Source organism: Lissotriton helveticus, chromosome 3_2 (assembly GCF_964261635.1).
Source record: "Lissotriton helveticus chromosome 3_2, aLisHel1.1, whole genome shotgun sequence".
NCBI classification, from domain to species: Eukaryota; Metazoa; Chordata; class Amphibia; order Caudata; family Salamandridae; genus Lissotriton; species Lissotriton helveticus.
This window is the reverse complement of record NC_136062.1, coordinates 393167623-393190686: the sequence shown is the minus strand read 5'-3', so window position 1 is coordinate 393190686 and position 23064 is coordinate 393167623. Positions and strand designations below refer to the sequence as shown.

General features: G+C 43.8%; 1 long non-coding RNA gene across 1 annotated transcript in view; it reads right to left on the bottom strand.

Annotated features, from left to right (window-relative positions):
* LOC144826335 (uncharacterized) overlaps nt 1–11392 on the bottom strand; it is a 139562-nt gene extending 128170 nt beyond the window's left edge. Inside the window, exon 1 of the long non-coding RNA XR_013609791.1 lies at nt 11329–11392. This is a non-coding gene — a long non-coding RNA (uncharacterized LOC144826335). The remainder of the gene's footprint in view (nt 1–11328) is intronic.
* Nucleotides 11393–23064: the final 11672 nt, after the last annotated feature.

The following is a 23064-nucleotide window of genomic DNA, read 5'->3' as shown; positions in this document are numbered from 1 at the left end:
CAGTGTATAAGAAATATCACGTGTCATCCATATGGTAGGCTGTATAGTTTTTAGAGCTTGGTATGGCGTAGCACACACTCAGAATTTAAAATGTAACCCCATGGTTGGGGTTGTCTTTACTAATAACAATTTATTTCTACCCAAATGAATCCTTTTTGCAATATTAGGGGATAATGAAAGACTGGAGAAGTAAACATAATATTCTAATATATGCTTTGCAATCCGTCGAGCAGCTCTTTGATGAGAGTTAATAGGTCATGGTTCTATTTTAGGATTTCTACTAATACACTGCAAGTAACACACTGACCTATTTATATTCTATGCACTTCTGTGATCTGCATGGTGCATATTCTTTGCAGCAGGCATATTAACCCTCTGAGCTACTTTAGGATGAGCAAAACTACCACTAGACAAAACTGTAATCTCTCGCTCCAGCAGACCCATCATTCACCAGAGTTTTCTTGACATTGTTATTGTTGCCTGGAAATTTCTGGAGGAAAAGAATCTACAGCAGGTACTTTTGCATCCAAAATATTTTGAAACACGGCAGCCCTTTAAGTCGGCACCCCCTTAAGTTAGGGCCTAGTGCCGTGGCACCTGTAGCACTGCCCTAGGGTGGGAACTGCATCAGACAATATTACATTAGTGCCACCATATAGGTTACTACAAGGTTATTACCTACATTCATTACAGGAAATCAGGCACGGTTGCCAGCAGTAATGTAAAAAAGCCTTTGTCAACGTGGAATACCTCTACATGGGTAAAACATGACAGTCACATAACAGGGCTCGTTTTACTTTCACTGAATCAGTGCATCTCAGCTCCCGAGCACTGATTCTCATGGGCGTGGTATCATTAGAAAGGGAAGAATCTTCCTTTTCCAAACGTTTCTCAGCTCAGTGGGTCTCTGCTTTGGGCCCTACCACCAGAAAAATGGAGATACAGACTTTCTGCTCCCACTGGTCAGGTGGCGGTAATTACCCCCAATCTCCCGCAGGAGGGAAGGGTGGCAGAAAGCCCACTAGACAACAGGGATATTTTTTGAATGGACGGGTAGTCCACCACGCGCAGGGCCATGCCCTAACCCCAAATAAATGAGGCAACAGTCTTTCTGCCGCCCCTGGGACAGACTGGGTAATTTCCTGCCGATCTTCCCACCAGGGGTAGCAGAAAGCCCATTAGAGGCCAGTGAATATTTTTTTTTCATTTAGGTGTGGAGGCTGCCCTATATGGGCATGGCTATGCCCTCACCATGAGTAAATGGGTGAACACTCTTTCTGCTCTACTGGAGAGGCAGTTGAGGGTGATTACCCCTATCTGCCATGGTGGGAGTGGCAGATAGCCTACTAGATATTTGGTGGTCAGGACTGCTCATAATGGGATGGCCATGTTGCCACTCCAAATAAATGGGGCACAGTATTTCTACACTCCTGAGGAGCAGATGACGGTTATTACCCCATATCTGCACCCGGGGGGGGGGGGCTAAAAGCCTCCTAGACACCAGGGAACATTTTATTTTAAAATATAGGGGGGGGGAGCCCACCATGGGCATAGTACAGGCCCCACCCCAGCTAAAGGAGGCACAGTTCTTTCTACCCTCCTGTGGGGCAAATTGGGGATAATTGCCCTGATTTGCCCCTCTGGGGGGGGGGGCAGAAAGCCCACTAAACACCCGATTATTTTTTTCAAATATAGGGATGGGCTGTCCAGCAGAGCCATGGCCATGCCCTTATCCCAAGTAAATGAGGCAACAGTCTTTCTACCCCCCTCCCCCCCCGGGCAGATGGGGTTAATTACACCCAATCTGCCACCACAGGGAGGGCCAAAAGCCCAGTAAAAATTCTGGGATCAATCCCGGCATACCCACTTGGCCAAATTTAGTGATTCTAGCCAATTGTTTTATTTCACTCTCCCTCCTTTTCCGTCATTATCGGAAATACTTGCCTTAACGATGTGCACTGTACGAAATCATCGCATGTGTATGATTTAATAAATTATAATGTTGTCCATGTATAATAGCAACCCAGGCAACCCAAAGAGCGCACATAATAAGTGACTTGCCTCTTAGTTCAGTATTGCAATAGTTATCACTGTAGGTGGAAATAAGCATGACTGAGTCCTAAATTTATGTCTGAAAAAAATCACTCTTACAAGAAATAACTTTACAATGCACTGATACAATCAGGTGAAATGGATGTGCATATTAATGTAATACACTTTTTGAATTCTGGAGACTTTATCATATTTTAATATGTTTGTTCCAAGATGTCTTTAAAAATGAAAAAGAGTTACTAAAGTTAAGTGGTGGAGGAGCCTTAGTTTTTTCCTATCTTTAACTTCTTTTAACCTGAATACAAACCCTTGCCCGTTTATTTAAAATCTTTTTGATGTTAGGGCTGTTTCGAGTAGACAGCAGCCCAGTGCTCCTGTTGACTAGGGAGCCATATCTAAAGATCAGGAGGACAGCATGAGGCCCCAGGGCCGTACTTTAGGGATCAGTGCTCTAGATCATATGCTCCAACAGGTCCCAGAAATTTAGAGATTTACTAATAACCACAGTTCCTTAATTCCATATCTTATGCCGATTTCAGAAACACATAGGTTATCTTGATACTTATTTTTAACTCAACATATTTCACTATATGAATTGGTTTATACTCAATGCAAATTGGAAAACGAATGTACTGTGCAGATCAGTTGTTGTACCTGGGTACCTCGGGATCTTGGAGAAACTACAAACCCTATATATCCCCACAGTCATTGTGACAAAACGTTACAGATGAAAACATTGTTACAAATGGCTGTTTTGTCCTACTCATTTTTAATTTTCTTTTCTTTCAACAGTTACTTTAAAAAAAAACTTTTGAGATCTACACATATGACTCCTTGCTGAATTCAGAATGTTTTCTACTTTTCAGAAATATATAGCTTCCCTGGATCACCCATGGGTTTCACATTGGTTTCTACCACAAACCGGAAGTACGAAAGCACGAAAAAGTAGGAAAAATGGGCTAACACTTTGAACAAGCATTTGCAATGCAACTGGTCTTACATTCACGCACGTTTGAGCTAATAGCATTGTAAATGACAATGCATTTTATTTATGTTTTGGGTTTTAAAAAATAAATAAAAGGCATTGTCATTTACACTACATAAGCATAAACACGCTCAAATGCGAGACCTATTGCATTGCAATAAAGGGCGTTCTTGAACGCTTGTTAGATTCAAAATATCAGAGAAAGAAACCAGCCTGCGACGTCTACAAAGTAGTGATAAATGGTGCAGTGAAGAAGATGTGTAAGTGTTGTAAATTACACAGACACAGAGTGTGAAGTGAGAGTTACATATGATCTGAGGTATAAACACTAACAAAGGGCTCCAACACGTTTCGCGCTGTGATTACGCTGTTGCAGCTCAAGAGAAAGAGGGGGGGGGCTAGTTCATGCCCTCTCCATGATTTGAGTGAGTGTGCAGTGTGGCATTGCGTAATGTCATTACTATCTTTGACCTAAAAAAAAACATTGCATCTGTAGTAGGGCCCTAGCTTCACCTCCTGGTGGCAGGCATGGAGGCAGGGAAGGATGGTCTCGGCTTCAGCTCCGGTCTCGTATAGTGCCCCTACTCTTACTAGTGAGTGAGAGGCGCTGAGGTGGTGTTATTGGTAGTGGTTGTATTGGTATTGGTGGTGGTGGTATTGGTGGTGGTGATATCGGTGGTGGTGGTATTGGTAGTGGTATTGGTATTGGTGGTTGTGGTATTGGTGGTGCTGGTATTGGTGGTATTAGTGGTGGTGGTGTTATTGGTGGCGGTGCTGGCATTGGTGGTATTGGTGGTGGTGGTATTGTTGGTGGTAATGGTGGGGATGGTACTGGTATTGGTAGCGTTGTACTGGCATTGGTGGTGGTGGTACTGGTGGTATTGGTGGTGGTATTGGTTGTGGTGATACTGGTATTGGTGGTGTTGGTGGTATTAGTGGTGGTATTGGTGTTGGTGTTATTGGTGGTGGTATTGGTGGTATTGGTGGTGGTCGTACTGGTGGTGCTGGTGGTTGTATAGGTGTTGGTGGTATTGGTGGTGGTTGTGGTATTGGTGGTGGTGATATCGGTGGTGTTGGTATCAGTGTTGGTATTAGAGGTGGTGGTATTGGTGTTAGTGGTATCGGTGGTGGCAGTGGTGGTGGTGGTATTGGTTGTGATGGTATTGGTGGTGATGGTGGTATTGGTGATGTTGAAGGTGGAGTTGTTAATGGTGGTGGTATTGGTGGTGGTGGTGATTGTAGTAGTCGTGGTTGTATTGGTGGTGGTGTGGTAGTGATTGTACTGGTGGTAGTGATATTAGTGGTGCTGGTATTGTTGGTATTATTGGTGGTGGTGGTGGTGGTGGTGGTGGTATTGGTGGTGATATCGGTGGTGGTGGTATTGGTAGTGGCGGTTGTATTGGTGGTTGTAGTATTGGTGGTGCTGGTAATTGTGGAGAGTAAGTAGATCATCAAGTAATGTGGAGCGTGTCTGCTTTGAGAAATTGGAGAGGAAGAAAATAGTGTCAGATAACAAAATGTCCAAAAAAGGTCATAAATGCAGTCAAAGCGACCAAGTTTGAAAGGATCCACCTTCACCTTAATATTACCATTGTTCTAGATGTCTAAGATTTATATACAGCTTTGTTACTTTGTTAAGAGAGCCAGTGTTCACTTTAACTCAGTTTTATTCAGTGCAAATTAGTTTTTATCTGTCATGTACTGCATTCAGCTTTGTCCCACTCAGACTTTTAGCCATGGTGAGCGGCATCCCACCTAAGCTACATTTTGCTAGGTGCAGCAGTCTCTGTGTGCTTCGCCGAGTTTTTGATTAGCCACCAATTAGCCTAAACCAGCTTTGGCTGTGAAGAGTGGCCTCTGGGATGAGAGCCTGCCTTCCAACCAGTATATGCACCCATCACTATTCCACAGTACCAACTTTGGCTGCGTGCAAAGAATTCTAGTCTAGGCACAGATTCCAGCCTTTAGCGAAGCTGTCATCCAACTCCTGTGTTTACAGATAGCACTGAATGCAGTTTTGTGCTGTACATAGAGGGGGCTGGACTCAGGAATAGAAGGGCACCTCAATTCATAGGAAATCCCATTTTTCCAACCCTAATAGCGGTCCCCCTGGTCTCCCCAATCAATATTAATTGGGGGAGAATGGAGTTGAGTTGGACAACTAAGAGTGTACCACATTTGGTGTACATCATTAAATTACCCAACAAGGAATAAAAGGGGTGGAGGTGGGGGTCCAAGAACAGTTTTCCTGTTCCAAATAAAAGAGGCATTCTAATTTGAGATTTTCTGACAATCTCTTCAACCATTCATGAGAATTGTCAAAATATGCAAGTCCAGTGCCTGTGTCACTTTGGGGAGAGGTGTGGCGCCGCGGCCAGGGCGACTGATGCTGGAATCTGGGGATCACGGTTCGATCCCCGGCTCCGGCGGCAGATTAGCCCAGCACCATGTGACTCTGGGCAATAGCTCGCTTAATCTTCCCGACGGCCCCCAGCGCCTAGAGACCCTTACGGGTGATTGTGCGCTTTACAAATGTGGACTTTGTGTCAAAGTATCTCTATATTTTAACTGTTCACGATCTACCAAAACTTGATTACGAACAACTGACAATGGTTGAGCATGCACAATATTTAGATGGTCTTGCTGATGAATGGTAGGTTTGTGATGAATCTAGTTGCCATGAATGTCAGGGTCGACTCTAGGTTTAGTGGCAGGAAACTTCTGCTAAAGTGGTGATAAGGGGCTTGATAATATGCCATAGAAGCCCTGGTACTGGTGTGCAGGACAACATACCTGGGCTTCTATGGGAATTCACAAGGGCATATCATCAAGCCCCTTATAGCCACTTTAGCAGCAGTTTCCTGTTGCTAAAGCGGCGATAATGTTAACGCAATTCTTGATACTATGACCCTAGGTTTTTCAGAAGTGTATGTGTGCATCTGATGGTGTATCTAAGATGATATGAGTGGTTGTCTTATCAAGGGCGTGTGTATCTTCTGGTGGTGGGTGCCTGGGTCTCAGATGGGGACCAAAGTAGGATGTGAAGTCTTGTTTATATTTGTGAAATTGCTTTATTAACAATATAAATAATCTATTTATTGAAGAGGTTACACTATATGAGGTTTATATCAATGTATTACCTCCATCATGAATTAATGCAAACAATTTTAGAGCTGAAAAATCTTACAAATGCTCCTAGTAAATAGTGACCTTCTTGAAATAGTGATCACATACCATAACTTGCATATTCTTCACTTACTAGTGGTCAGATTGACTACACTATGAAGGGTAGTTGCTGCACTGCTTTGTGGCTAAGGAAAAGAGCAGGAATGTGCCATGTTTATTAATATATGGCACATTTCTGCACTCTTGTAGCATTGCCACACTTCTAGCTAGCACCAACTCAGGCACCCATGCCCCACAACGCATGCATGCCTGTATTGTGGTCAGAAGACATTTTTGGGTGAGAAGGCATACCTTTTAGCTCAAAAAATATCCTTTGACGTGTATTCCTCTTGAATGTCTGCTGCAACACATATGCGAAGAGGAAGTAACAAGGAGAAATAAAGATATTTCTTTTTGTTATGCCATCCTCAGGTAAGTGCATCAGTTTGGTGCAAACCCATGTTTACTGACTTTAGGGTTTGCAACAAAATACATGTGTGGATACACAGGACCGCCTGTGCTCCAGTCCTGTGATGCCATTCCGATGCAAAGTAATACACGGCAGTGCTATAAATAAAATTCCAAACAAGCAATACAAATCTTGTTCTGTGTGGCTTGGTAAATCATAACAATGGATCTTGCATTGGGGTTTAGCCACAAAGGCCATTTAAAAAAACAAAAAAATATGCAGTAGCTCTAAATGTGTAGAAACATGCAGAGAGTTACTTTCTTTGCTATAATTACCTACAAAGTGTACAAAATAAATATGTTGCCATAAATATCTCCTGTCCAGTTGTAACTGCACAGATAGAAAAATAGCAAAAGGGAAGAAAAGCACATTTTCCTTTTTCACTCTTTAACATCTGCTTTAATTCTGTTTTGTGACCTGGCCTGCCTTTTCCCTGACTGCTGGCAGGCATTGTCACTTCAAAACTCAGCTATGTAATTAGCAGCTATGTCATTTCTTTAATACAGGTGATTAGGGGCGTCACAAGTCTCCTGCAATATGGAAATTAGAGACAGGCTTTTGTACGGAGATTGCAGGTCCCAGTGTATTATATAATTATGCTACTCTCTCATCACTTTATTACTACTAATCAGACATTGTGAGAAACTGGGTTGTTGGCTGATGGGGGTGTGAGCCCTTCTCAATCAACAACCACAATCTTTGTCAGGATGTACTACAAAAAGGCACTAAATTAACCTGTGCTCAACCCTATGGTTGCTTGACACAAAAGCAGTCATGTTTAACTAAGAGGCAATGTGTAAAGTATCTATTTAGCCCACAAACATTAATTACGTGAAAACACAACACTGGAAAAATCCCACACAAATTTAGAAAAATAGAGTAAAATATAATACATTTTTTGACACCAACAACAAAAATCAAATAAGTAGAACAGATTTAGGGTACATACTTTGCCTAAAAGCACCTAATACCACTGGCAGTTACCCGGTTGTGTGAGACCAGGTGATACACATAAGTTCAGGCGGACCGCAGGGCCGGACCGGCGATTCCGGGCACCGGGTAATCCCCCAGTAGGCCGGATGATGTGGAGGCCATTTTTTTCAGAGGGGGCCGGTTTTGCTGGAGCAGCCCAAGCAAAATCCCCCCATACCCGGCCCCATCTACATGGAGCACGGTTGGCGCTGACTTCAGGTGGGGGCATCGTGTCTGCAAGTATAAAATGATATTAAGAGCACTTGCTGCCTCCTTCCTGGCCTCAAACAATTTTCGGCAACAATAAAAATGTCATGATAACTCCAGTGATTAATGTTCTTAGTAGACAGATGGTGTTTTATTTGGACGTTTTGACTCATGGAAAGCGCAGAGGGTTAATGTGCCTGCTGCTAAGAACATGTACCATGTAGATCACAAAGTGCACATAATGTAAATAGGTAAGTGGGTTACTGCTTTTGTCAGAGAAACCCTATTGTTACTTGCATGTAATAAGTTAAAAGCCTATAATAGAACAGTGTGCTCTTAACAGTCATGTAAGAGCTGCATGCAAACTGCAAGGTATAAATTAGAGCGTTATGGTGTTTTCCGCAGTCTTTGAGTATTCTAACTTTTCAGAAAAAGGGTTCATTTGGGTAGAAGTCAATTCTGATTATTAACGAGATCCCCCAGCCATGGAATTACGTTTTAAATTCAGTGTTTGTGTTTCTCCAGACCAATCACTATTAAACTATGCTGCCTACTATTATGGTTGTCATGTGACTTCTACAACTTGTAGCCCTTTGTCTTATGTAACATATCCTAAACAGTGTTTTACACACGAATGATTGATTGTCTCTGTGTAATAGGTGTGATGTAAAATGCTCTTACACCCTACACTGGTATTAGTGGTGCTGTACATTTTCTGATACATTATTATTTTGACATTTTTACACATGCTAACAGTCTCTGCAAAGATTTTTCCTTGTTGGCTATAAGTGCTTGCTAAAAACCACAAAGAGAAATAAAAACTCAACCGTAGATTCAGATCCTGCCTCGGTGCAGTATTGGGAGAAAAGTGCAGTGTTTATGCGCCTTCTTACACCCTAACCCCCAGCTCCTCACTCTAACTTCCGTGCTCTGTGCAAACATTTTATTCTGGCTTATCTATGTCTCTATCATACACCCTGTTTCCCTATCTCTCATTCACTTTCTCCTGCTCTCTTTATAAGTGTCTCTCTCTCTCTCTCTCTCCAAATCTCGCTCGTCCATCCTCCCTCTTTCCCAATTTGCCAGCCCACAAGTCTCCCAATCTCTCCCTCTCTCTCTCCTCCCTCTCTCTCTCTATCTCACATGTCCCTATCCCTTGTCTCTTCATCTCTCTCTCACCTCTTTGTCTTTCTCAACTTACACATCCTCTTGTCTTTTCATCCCCTGCTCTCTCTTGCTCCGTCTTACTTTTTTACCCGTCGACCCATCTCTCTCTTCTTCCACCTCTCTCTCTCACCTTACACATTCACCTATACCTTTTCTCTCACCTGTCTTCATCTATCTCCTCTTACTCTCTTGCTCTCTATGTACCCATCCACCCATGTTTCTCCATATCGCTCTCTGTCCTTAACATCTTTTGTTTCTTTAAACCTGTATCTCTATTTCTCCCGTCTGTGTTTTACATATCGCCCTCCTCCATCTCACACACTCATCTCCCTCTATTGTTATCTCCAACCAGTGGCGGCTGGTGACATTTGAAAGTGGTAGGGCGTAAAATTCTTGTCATACTGCACGCAGCGCGCGAGCATAGCGAGCGCGCTCAAACAACCTCAGGGGGGTTCGAAAATTTTGAAAAAAAGAGTGGACAAATGGTGCATATTCAAGCAAATTTGAGAAAGCAAGAAGGATATAAATGTACTTCTGCAACATGCGGGCAAAATAAACTTCAGATATTAACCTTTGTGCCTCGGGAAAACAACCGCCGTCATTGCTACCATAAAGATATTTTTTCTGACATTTAACTATGATCAAGCTGGCCAAAATCTACTTACTTGTTTCCAAAATGTACATTAAGATAATAATTGTTTATAAAGCGCCCTGTTGATTCTCTAAATAAAAACAGGTTTTGTTTTAGAACCTGAGTAAGAGCCTTACTCGGTGTCAGTGCAAGAGTGATTTCCTACCCTTATATTTGCATCACATATGTCTTTGGTGCTCCCAGAACTAGCTTCAGTCCATTGATTGACACAGCAATGCCCGCTGAGCACTAGAACTCTCTGCATAGGGTAACACATGCAACCCTGTTTATTCCCAAGCACGGATGGCAGCAAATGGAACTGAATGTGCAACGGGATGTAACAGCACCTGTAATGTTTCAGGGACAAGACACTTATGAATGTTTATTGTTTGTCCCCATGTATATGTTGTTTTTTGGGATCAGCCTAGTGTGCGTGAAAAGCTGCATTGTTGGCAGTGGGCTGTTTAACTGTTTTGTGCACTTTTATGGAGGATACCGATGTGTCTATTGTGTGTTTTACCCTTGTGTGCTGTGTGTGTACTTGTTACATGCGAGTTGCCTTTTGTGTTATCACAGCTAGACGTTTGTTGTCCACCCCCAAGCGCACCTGTAGTGTTTCCTGTGAAGCTCTGGGCAGGTCTGAGCCTGCAAATATAAATATAACTCACTGAAAAGGAAAAACGAAACCAGCACATCACAGGAGGGAGGGGAATGTGCACATGTATCCGTGCAGACACAGGTGTGCCAGAACCACCAATCACCCGAGATATCACACCCTGCTCTGACACAGCACCCCAGACCTTATGTGCAGCGCCACTACGATTCCAGACCAGTGGTGACACTCGCACAGACAGGCCTGCCAGTGCACCTCAACCCTTCCAGGCTGCGCCCATCTAATCAAATAGAGGGACGGGTCCGCACACAGGTCGGCCAGGACACTCCAGTACTTAGCCCTGCTTGCAGCTCTATCAGTGTACCTCAATCCTCCCCTGCAGGACCCCTTAAATTCCGATACTGGGACCAAGGCACAGCCCTCCTAATGAACACAAGTTAGCCCAGCAGCACTCCTTCTATGGGACCCTATCACAGCTCCGTCATTGCACCTGAATCCTGACGTCATAAGTACCAGCTGTTTGAGAAGAGAGGCCTAACTATATGTATTCTCTGGTTTTCCACTGCTGTTACCAACATAGTCAAAACAGCTCAATCCAGAAATGCAGCGCCTCGTCCTCTCTGTATTTGACCCCTGACATGGCTGACAATACACCTCAGTTCTGTGTAACAGCGTCCCTTTGATCCGTTTCTCCACTGGTGATCGGCAGCGCTCCCACTATTCCACTGTAAATAGCTGGAATTTATTAAATCCACTATTGCTATGCGGCGCTATATCAAAAATTAAAAGTAAACAAGTACAGTTACTACATAGAGCTGTGCCAGCACATGTCACCCTTGACCGCTTTGGAACTCTATAATATCATAAGCATACCATTCTATCTTTGCCCCCGCCCTCACCCTGTCCTGCACCGACCTCACTCTGCTGTTCAAGACACCCCACAGACACACAGGTGCGCCGATGCACCTTGTTAACAGATTTCCCAGGAAATAATACCCGGCGCATTGAATGTGCACTTTAGAGGGCCGAGCAAAATGCTCATTAACGTTAAGTCAAACTTAACTTACCTCAGGCTCCGCTTCCCGCCTTCAAGTCCTGACTCCCGCGGCGCCGTCCTGTTTGAAATTCCCATGGTGCTCGACTCGTCGTGACGCAGCAGCAGCCTCCCTCCCCTCCACCACAGCACAGCGCTGTGATAGGTTCGGCCGGCTGCCCTACTTACGTCATTTCTCTCTGTATGCTGCAGCATACAGAGAGCAGGGAGAGTGGGAGGGGTTACGCGAGGGCAGGGGGGAGCGGCTTGCCTACTGTGTAAATACTGTCTGTTTGGGTAGCCTCTCAGGCTGTCCAAACAGACAGTATTACCAACAGTGGGCAAGCCGCTCCCCCCTGCCCTCGAGTAACCCCGCCCACACAGGAACTTCTGCTTTGAGCGCCGTGCGAAAAGGCAAGGCAGAAACAAATGGTAGTTATTATCATTGGTAATAATAACTACCTTTGTTTGCCTTCTCGCACGGCAAGAAAACAGGGGGGGCGGCGCCCAAACGCCCCCATAGACCAGCCGCCGCTGTCTCCAACTATCAGCAGCCCCCGTCAAAGCATTTCAAATACTTACATTTGCAAAAAATTGGAAATAAATATTTCTTTCAAGACACCTCACAGGGGTGAGATTAGTAACACAAGAGTGTGTGTGTGTGAATGTGTGTGTGCATGCCTGCGTCGTATGCATTCCATACTGCGAGCCACCCTTCCTATATATCCGGTTGTGCCAGAATCAAATGCCCCATTAACGTTGATCATTTAGAGTGAAACGGGCACTCACTTAATTTCCAAAATGCATAAGGCATGCAACACTGTGCACCCTTTCGCTGATGTTAAAATTCGCATGGCACGGGAACGTGATTTAGGCCGGCCCATATCGGATGACCAATGGGAACAGTGCTGCAAGGTCACCAATGAAATATCCCTCAACAGCAGGCACAAACTCCTTCATTTTAAATTCCTCCGCAGAATGTACAGCACCCCTGCCTGGTCGCATAAGATAGACCCATCCAGACTGCACCATTGCTAGAAGTGTTGGACCCTCAAGCAGACTTCGCTCACTTGACTTGGACTTGTCTAAAGTTGCAGATGTATTGGGAACATGTACATGCCACACTGGGTGATATGATCTCCCTGTCTCTGACCCCCACTCCGGAAATCGCACTATTGGGCTATATGATTCACTTCCCCAAGAAAGTAGGGAGGTTTCAGGTACTTGGGTTTCTGCTGGCTAAACGAAAGATAGCGCTAATGTGGGGCAAGAGAACGGTACCCACATTGCAGGCCTGGCTGTGAAGCCTAGCCTATTGTAATGTAAATTGTGAAGTCTATGCATCCCTAATGCCAAGCTCCTCACGTCCGAAAGATATATGGGGCCCCTTCAGGGCGTATATAGCTGTGAAAAACAGGGACTCTGATACACAAGTAGAGCGCGGCATTGTGCCAGAAGGGGTAGGCTGAGTTGACACTACACATGTGCGAAAGTTCTGTTCATAATATGTACTCTATATTCACAGTCCTGCACCACGCTTATCTTGGGAGGAAACTACTGATTGCGGATTACGTAACTGTCACCATACACGGAGTCGCTGAAGATCACAACTTCGCTGATCGGGTGGAATAGGGTCTGTCAGTTTGTTACACTATGCTGCCCCTGTGGATAGGACTTTACCTACTGTTGCCAAATATTGTGTTATGCATGTGACAGTATTCTACTGCTGTATATTAAAACGCCTAACAATGTACCGCTCTGATATTGATTCCCTGATTATTATGTATTTGAAAACTTGAAAATAAAGTTTAAAAAAGAAAATTAGAAATGCTTTCCAACTCACATATTTATTAGCACATAGAAAAATAGAAGCCATTTTGTGGGCAAAATCCTTGTGATTTTATGATTCGCAGAGTTTGGAACCACAAAATAGCTTTGTACGTCTGGCCTATTTGGAAATTTGTACGGCTGCTGCTCACTCTACACCTGAATTCCATGACAACGAACCTTGTACAATATTATTTCACTGTTCAAAGTCCAAATAAATTAGCATTGTTGGATAGTAAGTAGTGTAAGCAGATTATGATGGTTCATAGGGAGCAGGACTTGGGGCAAGAATGGGGCAAGAGTGTAGCTCATGCTACACAGCAGCATTGACAAGTGTAAAGTTGCACACCAAAGCACTGGGCATAGTGTGGCTCACTGGTTAGAGGAGGCAGACCCGGACGCTGAGATCAGGCCCGGGACCAGGGTTCAATTCCCGACGCGGCAGGGTCTTGAGCCCAAAATGTCCACGGACTCGGTAATTCTCGCTTCGGTAATTCTCGCTTCGGTGCCTACTCGAATCACAGGTTCACACTCTGCAACTCTGGGCAATAGCTTGCTTAATCTCCACAACGGCCCCCTGCGGCGGGATGCCTGGCTTTCTCCTTGGGGATACCCAGTAGGGGCTATCTCACAGGGAAAAACCAGGACGGGTTCCCAATGCAAAGCGCTTTGAGACCTGGCGGTGATATTGCGCTATATAAAAACCCATCCATCCACCCATAGTGTGGAGAACAGTTCAAAGTCGAATATTTGCAGAACAGGATTCTAAGGAATTGTGTAAAATCTAGTGGGGTGCTGCATCCAGTCCACTAAGCTCACAGTAATGTAGGAGCAAGGCAGGGGATGTGGATAGCAGTTCGAGGTCTAGGGGCAATGCCAAGGAATCTTATATCTAGTTTACATTGTCCATCATGCTCCCTTGTCCAACTTTGATGCCACATCTATGGCTGTTCACCATCCCATGTCCAATACTATAATTAGTTCCGAGGCTGACCATTTACTTTTGTTCTGCCCTCTCTCTCTTTTAAGATTAATGGCGCTTTATTGAGTACCCTCACCTTTCACTCTGATACGCCACCTTGACCACGAATTCAAAAAGTCTGAGTTGCAAACGTTGGCCAACCTGAACCTGATCATACCTAAGATTGGGTCATATCTCAGATTGAGGTAGTGCTCACGGGATCAAGCCAACCTTGACCCCCCCTCCTCATGCCCCCCCCCCCTTGACAATGCTGAAGGCATATGGGAGGCAGGAACCATGCCAGGAATAATAATGTGCCCCTCTGGCCCAATTGACTCTTGGCGTACTGAGTGCTACAGCACAGACCAGGTCCACCCAGGCAGACATGGTTACTCCTAGAGTCAGACATGCTAAGGGGCTCTTTTAGACCAAGTCGAAGAACGGCGTTTCATTCAATGGGCTCCGCAGGCCTGCAGGCAGTTCTTCTACTTGGTAGGTATCTCAATCGGAGCTCAGAGGTTTGCCCCGAGCGCCCACGAGGATTTAATTAAAGACTAAGAAAGCTCCCCATTCCGCGCAGACACTGCAGCGCTCTGAATGGTCGAGTGAGATTGTTCAGCATCGAAGCTTTAAAGACAGGCTTGACTAAGACTAGCTTTTGGGTCCTGATGAGAACTCCATACCAAATACGATTTCAGACGCGTAGGCCATTTTCAGTTTCAAGCCATAAGATCACCAAATAGACAAAATATTAAAAAGGTAAATAAACAAATTGGTGCCAAAAGAGTTTCTATGGCTTTGTAAATATTTATGAGATGATATCAGAAGTACTATGTACTATGTAAATAAATATTTGTAGCTGTGTATGAAAGAGAGTGGTGTATGAATGTTTGAGTAGGGTGAATGATTGAATGTTTTAATTATGTAAACAATTGTGTTATAATGTTCTTGTTGTTGTTGTAACATAAGATGTGAAAATTTTAAATTGGTGAAACTCAATGAAAGAAATAATCTTTTGATATACGATATAAAATAAATAGATTCACTCAGACTAAATGAGAAGTGTGTTACCCGTTTTGTGGTAAAATCCAATATGGTGGTCTAGCATTGATTTCGAGGAAACAGTATTGGTAGTTGTTAAGTTTAATATTGGTCAGTGGATTGGCCTTACTGTTGGGAGCCCAAACCCAGTGGTGGTTTTTTGCTCGATCTCCTATAGCATGTGTTGGGTCAGTGACAGGTCAGCTATTCGGACAAGTCGGACAATTTCGCTATCTAAACCTACCTTAGTTATACCATTTTCAGGGCAATGTACCACCCCTAAATGTTGCAAATCTATGTGTTCCCTTTTAGTGATTGGTCAGAAAACCGAGGAGAGGTCATCACACCATACTAAGATGAGGTAATTTCAATTGACTTATATTGAACAAATCTCCACCCACAATTTATTTTCCCATGACTTTATTCCGCCCAACAATATTGGCATACAAATTATATACATTTTATTTGTTCGAGTCTTCTTGCTTCCTCTTTAGAGGTCAGTAGAGCAGGTTCCCAGGAACATCGTGGGTAAGAAGGGTGTTGGCAGCCATTCAATGCCAATGACTGCATGACTTTCAGGGATTTGTTGCGCAGGCGCGGCTTATTCAAAGATGGAGTTTGTCTCAGTATTCAGGCCCAAGTATGAGCTATCAGCAAAGTCCGAGAGAAACATATTAGAATACAAAAATAAATGAATGTATTGTATACCACCTATGTCTACTCTAACCCCATTACTTAATTTTAACTTTTGCATTAATAGTTAAGCAGAACGAACAAGCTTAGTACTAGCAGCAGCATAAGCGTTAGCATGTGAGATTTAAAGCGGCCATTTCTGGCACTAGTGCGCAGAAGCAAAGATTTTACTCCAAAGCAGAAATACGTCATACCACGTAGATGTAGCGGTCGCATGCCTAGTACAGTTCCCGTGTTTTAGGTGGCCATTTTAGGACACTCGGGTTAATGTTTAATAAAAGCACACAGATAAGCTACCCCTAGATACTAAAAATTTCATGAAATGCAAATATTAGTAAACAAAACATGTTGATTATTTAATTGTAGGTTATTTCGAGAGGGCTGAATCCAAGCAAGTTTCTGCATATGTAAAACCTTGCTCCATCAATCCCCTCTTTGATGATATTTTATATCATCACAAATTTAAGGAACCAGATGTCAACTTCAACACTCTCCCAGTTCAATTTTTTCAATTACTTTGGGAGTTCTTATCCCACTCTCATTCTGGAAAACGTTCATTCTTTTGTATATGTCCCTTTTAACTATTTCATTTGAATTTCATCTAATTTTCTTTTCTTCGTTTTCTCATTTACTATATATCTTTTTTTATTTCTGCAGCATTTGCGCCAAATCATTATCACAAAAATTATTTGTGATATTCCTTTCATTGGCATCAGTACTTTACCTAAAATACTACTACCTACATTAGAAATCCAATTACCAACAGAAAGGAGAACATCAGTTAGTCTCTTCCATGCACTATCAACCTCCAGTGGTTTCAGTTCTTCCTCCAAATGAGTAATGTTCCTTACATACCTTCCAAAACCAACACTTTTATCAGGTAAGTAAGTACAACAATGTTGCGCTTTCAACATTCTGCAGACTCCACCCTCTTTTGCTAATAGGATGTCAAGAGCAAGGCGATTTTGTAAAACCATTGTACTGATCGCAACCAATTCGGTATTGATAAGAATCCTCCAGCAGTGTCAGTCGATAAGCGATCCACAACTGTAGACAATTTACAGATTCTTTGAGTATTCAGAACTACTCCCACTGAAGGTATCAATGCATTAAATATATCACCTACAATTTCTGCAAAACTTTCTCTTTTGTACCGTGTTAGTTCATTTTCGTGTTTGTTGCTACCAGTGATTCTTTTTGCATGGTATACCTTTGGGAATACTATTCCGAAATAGCAACCCCCATACCGTTGATCAGCCAGCTTAAAGTAAGTTTTGTTCCCACAAATATAATAGACCCCAGGAAATACTGGATTGGTTCCCCCTTTTAGTCCCCAACCCCCAATTATGAGGAAGTTGTGTTAACATTCACTGGAACCTATGAATACAATGTCATACTCAGTTTTCTTTCTATGGAGACAGATTTTCTCCTTCTTTTCAAAGTGCAAAGACATAGCAGCATGAGGTTTGCCAGTTGCCATAAATGTCTCCCTTTCAGCCCATTTGGGTATCTGGAGTTTCGTTTCAGTGGCTTTTCTATGGAAATCCTGCCTCCTTTTCTCTACTAAATTTAAAAATATGTTTCTTCTACATGTAAATTACATGCTACATTGTCTTTGTGAGCATTAGCTATATCTATTTCTTTCATTATTACAAAAAAATCACCAAAGAACTGGGCATCTTTAACACTAAGGACAGGATTTATTTTTCTACGTATAGGAATTTCAGGGAAAATAACATCCATATTAGAATAGAAATACTGTAACCTTCCTGTCTTATAAAATAAGCTAGTTAATATACTGCAGGAAATGCCATATGTCAACGGTAAATAATGGTAGGTAACACCTTCAGCTACTAAAGTGGGTAATTTCATACAGACATTACAATCACTAATTTGCATAGTCTCTACATAATGTACCAATAGGCTAGCAAATACATTCATATCAGTTAAGTTTCTGTTTCTAACGTGATGTAATTCTATCTCATCTGGTGCTTCGATGTCTACTCTATCTTGTTTGTCGTGCGCTATTTTTCTGTGTATACTAGTGTCATTCTGTCAAGCAGCCATCAAGTAAGGTATTGCTATTGTTAGTCCTAGCCATACTACAAGTACTATAAACACACTACACATACATATCCTACCACTATAGTTTCCAGTTACTCTTTTATCAGCAATTTTAACTAAGGAGGCTTAACCCCTCTTTGAGAATTTTACACAGAATACAGCTGTGATTTTATAGCAAGTTGGCCTCACTTCTTCAATATTTTGATCAGCTATCAATTCTTCATCACTTTCAACACTGACTTCCAAATTATCGAAATCTTCAATGATGACGTAAGTCCATTCAGGGCCTTTGAATTTATTGTGCAGCTTTTTCAGGCGTGGACGTCTCCTTCTTTGATTGCTTGTAGAAGGTTCAGTTGGACTGGTTACTTCGTCCACCTGTTTAGGTTCTTTATCTATTGTCACTAGGCGATATTTCAGTCTTTTAACAAAACCAGGACATTTATCGCCTTTTCTAAGTCTTTTAGCTGGTACTGTGCTTTCTGATTCTACGAATATTCTTTTATTTTCTTTAAGTTGTGGCACAACTTGATTTTCGTCAACTTCAGGTTTTCTCTCTAACTGACCTAGTCCAAGGCTTATTACTGTTGACTGTTCCGCCTGGATGGATTCTTCTAGTTTAATCTTACCTGATTCAGGATATGACTTTGTTGGGCCTGGAGTTTTTTCTACGTCCTGAACCCGTTTTGCTAATCCTGTCTGGTCCTGCACAAGTCTTGCAGATTTGTGCTTTTCTTCTTCCTGTGCCATTTGTCTAGTACCTATCTGTCCCTCCTCAGACAGAGGTGTTCTGGTGGGGGTTTCGTTTGTCTGAGTATACTGCTCTTTCCTTATCTGGTCCTCCTCGCGATTACCATTAGCTTAGAGTTCTGTAATCAGAGTATGTTCTTCTATACCTATCTCGTCCTCACTATCAGTCTGACTATATAAATATGTCTGGCTTCTTGTTCTCACTCTTATTTCAGGTATGTCAACCACTGAGATCCATTCATCCTGACTGGTTCTCGGTTGTTCTTCGTAAACTACTACAGGATCAACTTCTTGAGACCCTTCAGCCTCAACTTCATCAGGTTCTGTTACCCTTTTGGTATGACTTGCGTGGATCCAGTTGGGGATTCCCTTGCACTTTACAGCTGTTGTGGTAACCAGTATCACTTGTTGTGGCGCTCCCCACCTTGGTGCTAGGCAAGATTCCCTGGTATGATTTTTTATCACTACCCAATCTCCAGGGTAAAAATCATGTGCTGGAGTTGAATGTCTGGCGTCAGCGTCTTCCCCAACCTGGTGAAAGACAGAACGCACTTGGTCAGCCAACTTTTGCAGTACTCCAATACTAAATCATCAGAAATAGTAAACTGCTGATGTCCTGGCACACACACTTGCCTCATTGCCCTTCTCATGAGCATCTCATGGCTGTTTTCTTGTCTGGAAAGCTTCTAAGTCCCATCAGGACAAGAGGTAAAGCATCAGGCCATTCTAATTGGGTAGATTAACACATCTTCCCCAATCTTGCTTTAATCGTGCCATTCAATTGTTCCACCGCTCCAGAAGCCTCTGGGTGGTATGCACAGTGTAGCTTTTGCTCAATTTTGAATGCTTCACAGATCAGACTAATAATTTCATTATTAAATTGTCTTCCTTGGTCTGACTCAATCATTACTGGAAAACCGAACCTAGGAAGGAGCTCTCTTAAGAAGAGTTTGGCTACAGTTAAGCTGTTGTTCCTGCAGGTAGGGTATGCTTCCACCAATTTTGAAAATAGGCAGACAATGACTGAGACATACGTTTATCCTCGACAAGCAGGTAACTGAATGAAATCAGTTTGGGGTCTAATAAATGGACTTTCTGCTTTGCCAATTAAAAATGTCCAATTTCCCAGGGCAAACAACAGTTTTCTTACCAGGGTTCATTCGCTGACATGTTTAGCATCTCTGGCAAAGACTCTCTGCAATGTTCCTGAACTTTACATTGAACCAGTCCTATCAGAACAGGATCATCGCATCTTTCCCTATGTGTGTATCCCCATGGTACATTCCAGCCATTGGTGCAAGCATACAGTCAGGTAACACTGATCTCCCATCTAGGTACACTATTATGCCATCTTCAGGTCTTGCCTGACACCCTATTTTCTGCCAGTCTTCCCTTTCTATGGACTCTGCTTCACCTTGTAAATCTCTTACTTTTTCCCATGTTTACACTCCTCTCATTAGCATAAGTTGACAGCTGTTTCCACATGCTTCAATTTTCTTGTTTATTTTCTTGTTTATTGCCATTTTATATTTGGCACAATGTTGGGCCACTTGGTCAGCATAATGGTTACCAGCTGTCATTTTGTCATGTCCAGATTCTTTTGGCAATGGAATTGTTTCAAGTAATTCTTTTACAAATTGTCCATTTTTAAATGGGGTTCCTGAAGAAGTCATGAACTCCCTTTGCATCCATAGTTGGCCAAAGTCATGCACAACCCCGTAACCATACTGACTATCAGTGTAAATGGTTACGCTCCAATTTTTCCCAATTTTGCACGCTTTTATTAAAGCAATCAATTTGGCTACTTGTGCTGACTTAACTCCTGGTAAATAGAATGCTTCGACTATATTGGATAATATGCATACAGCATAAGCAGCGCTCAGTCCTCCTTCCTCATGGCGCATACACGAGCCATGTACAAATAACTCATGTTCTGGGTATTTATTTATTTATTTCTGAATTTGTAAAGCGCCTGGTTACACTGTCAGTGTGTCCCCGCGCTGTCAGAAGAGCCAGCTACTCCGTCAGTCAGAACAAGACGGGCTAGTCTTTAGGAAAGAGGAATGTTTTAAGTTTCCTGCGGAATATGAGCTCCGATGTTTCCACTCTTAAGCTCAGGGGGAGAGAGTTCCATTTGTGTGCCGCCAAAGTACGAAAGGATCTTCCTCCCATTCTGGCTTTCTTGTGTCTGGGGACAGCGAGAAGGCCTGCTCCTAGCGAGCGGAGTTGTCGGGTGGGCGTATAGGGGCAGAGAAGGTTCCGAAGGAAGGCCGGGCCCTTGCCATGTACGATCCTGTGACCAATACAAAGAACTTTGAAATCGATTCTTTCATTGATCGGAAGCCAATGTAGTGTTTGTAGGGATTTTTTGGAGGCGGCTCTTCTGGGCAGCCGGAGGACCAGGCGAGCGGCAGCATTCTGAATTGTCTGCAGTCGCCGCCGACTAGTGGCGTTGGCACCTAGATACAGGGCATTGCCGTAGTCCAGTCTTGACGTGACAAGGGCGTGGACCAGGGTCTTCCTAGATGATTCTGGGAGCAGGTCGATGGTTTTGCGGAGTTTCCGTAGAATCGAGAAGCACGTACCAGCTACCCGTCTGGTATGGTAGTCGTAGTCCAACTTTGCGTCCACCCATACTCGCAGATTCTTGACCCGATCACTAGGGGTAGGGAGGGGCCCCAAGGTCTGCGGCCACCAGGCAGATGACCAGACTGAGGGGGGTTTTCCAACAATCAACACCTCAGTCTTGTCACCGTTAAGACGGAGGCAGTTCTTCGCCATCCATCCAGCCAGCTCCTGGAGGCATGCTGAGAAGTTCGCGGCGGCTTGTTCAGCAGGTTGGGTCAGAGCGACCACCAACTGTGTGTCGTCTGCGTATGTCACTACTTCCACCCCATAGCGTTCCGCAGTAATAGCCACGGGGGTGACATATAAATTAAAAAGGGTTGGACTGAGACTTGAGCCCTGCGGCACTCCTTGACCAAGGTCAAAGGTATCGGAACGTGCTCCTCCTTGCTCCACCGAGAAGCTACGGTTGGTGAGAAATGATTCCAGCCATAACCAGGCCATGCCTGTCACCCCTCCTTTCTTCAGACACTGTAGCAACGTATGATGTGCCACAGTGTCGAAGGCTGCACTGAGGTCCAGGAGCACTACTGCTGCCACATGACCGGCGTCCACGTGCTTCCTCAGTGCCTCAGTCGAAAAAAGGAGGGCTGATTCTGTGGAGTGGCGGGCCCGGAAGCCTGATTGGTTGGTATGCAGGAGGCCTCTGGACTCTATGTGTGCTGAGAGTTGTTGGTTGACCAGCTTTTCCGCCAGTTTAGAGAAGAAGGGTAGAAGCGAAATGGGGCGTAGGTTACTAAGCTGGGACGCACTGATGTTGGGCTTTTTCTTAAGAGGCAGTACGACTGCCTGTTTCCACCCGTGAGGGACCTTGCCAGTGTTAAAAGAGGTAGACAATATGTGGCCAACATAAGGTGCCAGAAGACTCATGGCACTGGCCAGGAATTTGGCAGGGGCAGGATCGTGCGGGGAGCCTGATTTAGCAGTGGCTATCAGGAGGTCCTCCGACGGAACCTGGTATACTGTGAGGCAGTCTTCGATCTTTGCCTCCCAAGTTGCTTCTTCCTGAAGAGGAAGAAGGTTAGAGCCAGTTCTGGCATCATCAGGGAAGCTGTTGTAAATGTCGCGTACTTTTTTGTGGAAAAATTCCGCGATGGCGTTACAGGATTGTGCTGAGGTATCGGCCTGCTCTAAAGCGGGGGGAGGTGTAGTAATCTCTTTATAGATCCTAAAGAGTTCCTTGGATGAGCAGTTAGCACTATCTATTCGATCAGCGTAGAAGGTCGCTTTAGTTTTCCTAATTTGGAAGTGGTATTCTTTTATGCTAGCTTTGTATACATCTCTTGCCTCTGGTGAGTAGTTCTTTCTCCAGGCGCGTTCGAGCCTCTTACAGGCTGCCTTGGTTTCTCTAAGAGCTGTGCTGAACCAAGGTGCAGTTTTAGTTTGTCGCTCCGGGCCCTTATTGGCCCAAGGGGCAGTGATGTCCAGGGCTTTAGTGATGTGTCCGTCCAGGGCCATGCAAGCCCTGTCAATGTCCACTCCTAAGTCTGCGGGGGAACCGTTAAGTAGGAAGTGATGTTCAAAAGAGTCCATGGAGAAACTGGCCCATTTCCTTTGTTGTTTATTGGCACTATGGTGAGTTTTATTATGGTGAGTCATGACTAGGAAGTGAAAGGGGACAAGGAAGTGATCGGTCCACAGCAAAGGAATGGGAATGTCCTGCTTCAGATCCTCTAAGTTATTAAAAATGGGGTCAAGTAGGTGCCCCTGGCGATGAGTCGGGAGGAGGGAGGCAGTTTCTAATTGTAAGGTTTGCAACTCTTGGCGCAATTCTTGAGCAGCTGAATTGTTGAGATCTTCGAAGTGGAG